Here is a 2110-nt window from a genome sequence, read left to right on the forward strand (position 1 = left end):
TGCGACAGTGACACAAGACTTCAAAACTCACAAACTCATTGCTGGTCTATGGAAGAAAACGTGTTGTGTCACTGCGCCACTGCACACAAGTTCATTAGGGTTGCTTGGGTTGAAGCTTTTCATCAAAACAATGAGCGTAATGTCATCATCTAGCTCATCAGGGATTCAACACTGCAGAAACACATTTCCCTCCACCGACCCCAAACACAGGCCCTTAGGAAGACCTTATTACATCCTGAAACAAATCAGATGGGTTTCCTGCCTTCGGGCCAGCGCTGGGTTCAAATAGTGCTTCAGAATCATTTCAAATGCTTTAGCCGGCGCTTGATGAGATTTCCTGATGCAATGGAACCAACTGAAAAGACCCACCCACCACCTGGCACTCCAGGCAAATGCTCCAAGTGTTTGAACAATTTTAATAGCATTTGAACCCAGGTCTGCTTGGGACTTTCAATCACAATGTCCAGCATGTGTAGCCTAGCCCCAGCTGCCCTGCTGACAGGAACATGACTGGGCTGCGGTCTGTCTCTCTCATCATGGCAGCTGGTTAGGAAAAGAAACAGATAAACACTGAAGTCCAAAGGGACACTGCATGTATCACACCAAGCTGTGTGAGCACAGGGATCTTCCAAGCCTTGTCTATGTTAATACATAAGTTATGCCTGCTGGGTATGTGGCCACATTTGGATTGTGTGTAAGCAATTTGATCCTGACCTGTTTGCGTCTCTCTCTCTCTCTCTCTCTCTCTCTCTCTCTCTCAAATGCAAATTATCGCACCAATTACCCATGGCCCTGTGTGTCCGTGTCAACGTGCGTCAGAAAATGAGCATCTATAACTTACATCTTGCCTGGCAAATCCTCTGCTTCACTCAACAGGTTGGCAGCAGCCTCTGATAAGTCTACATCAGACGTTGTAACATGGAATTCCCTTTGAAGGTGGCTGGAAACATGCTCCTTTGGTAAATTCCCAGTGAGGAGTAGAAATAGCAGGGGAGACTGAGCGAACACACACTCACTCTGGCTTGCCAGACTGGTGCTCTGCAAACACCCTGCTACTTGTAACGAGGGAGGGAGGAGGGAGGGAGGGAGGGGGTGGTGTGGGTGAGAAGAAGTTCCACATTACATCATGTGCAGCTGTTGACAGGCCAGTGTTTATTAACTCACTGTCATGAGCCATGGGATCTGTTGCTGCAGGATTCACACCCCGGCTTGCCACACACACACACACACACACATGCACGCACGCAAACACACACACGCACGCACGCACAAGATCACACGAGCGCACCAGTGGAGGCTGCTGAAGGGAGGACGGCTCCTAATAATGTGCTGGAACATAGCAAATGGAATGGCAGCAAACACCTGGAAACCATGTATTTGATGTATTTGATACCATTCTGCTCCAGCCAATACCACGAGCCCGTTCACCCCAGTTAAGGTGCCACCAACCTCCTGTGTCGCGCACACACATACGCATGTGCACACACACTTGCACGCACACAGGCAGTAGGTGGGCCTACACACACATACAGTAGCAGACACTGACTCACACGCAACATGCTAATGGCACATAATATAACACATAACTTCAGAACCCTTCTGACGGACGGTAATTACACGGCGACAGAATGATGCCGAGACTATGATTTATCACTTTCACATATAAAGTTAAAGAAACCACACAACTCAAATAAAAATTGCATGTCACATTCTTCGCAGTTGTAGACTAACAGTGAAATGCTTACTCAACTCTATGCACAATGACTACTTTTAACAATTTCCACAGAAAATTGTATGCATAGTTTGGTAACTATACAAAAATGTTTGAATATCTACTCCAAATGAATAAAGAATGGTCTGTCAGCTATGATATAACAACCTGAGTTTGAAAAAAATCTATTTTGGCTATTGACAGTAAGTGAAGTGGATTAACACCCGGTAACAGAATGATGGTAACAGAATGACGTCATGGGTCCCTGATCTGTACTATACAGAAATGCAAAATTATGAATGTCATTCTCTTCATGGTGATGTATCCTGAATAGACACAAAGGTAGAACCAGTGATATCATGCTTTGCATGTTTGGCTATTATTCCACACACTGGCTAT

At 45.6% G+C, this 2110-nt stretch overlaps 1 protein-coding gene across 1 annotated transcript in view; it reads right to left on the bottom strand.

Annotated features, from left to right (window-relative positions):
- LOC115133142 (nck-associated protein 5-like) overlaps positions 1-1005 on the bottom strand; it is a 175146-nt gene extending 174141 nt beyond the window's left edge. The window contains 1 exon segment of the mRNA XM_029666077.2: positions 842-1005. The gene's annotated coding sequence lies outside the window, so the exon portion shown is untranslated.
- Positions 1006-2110: the final 1105 nt, after the last annotated feature.

The sequence above is a fragment of the Oncorhynchus nerka genome, linkage group LG2 (assembly GCF_034236695.1).
Source record: "Oncorhynchus nerka isolate Pitt River linkage group LG2, Oner_Uvic_2.0, whole genome shotgun sequence".
Classification (NCBI taxonomy): domain Eukaryota; kingdom Metazoa; phylum Chordata; class Actinopteri; order Salmoniformes; family Salmonidae; genus Oncorhynchus; species Oncorhynchus nerka.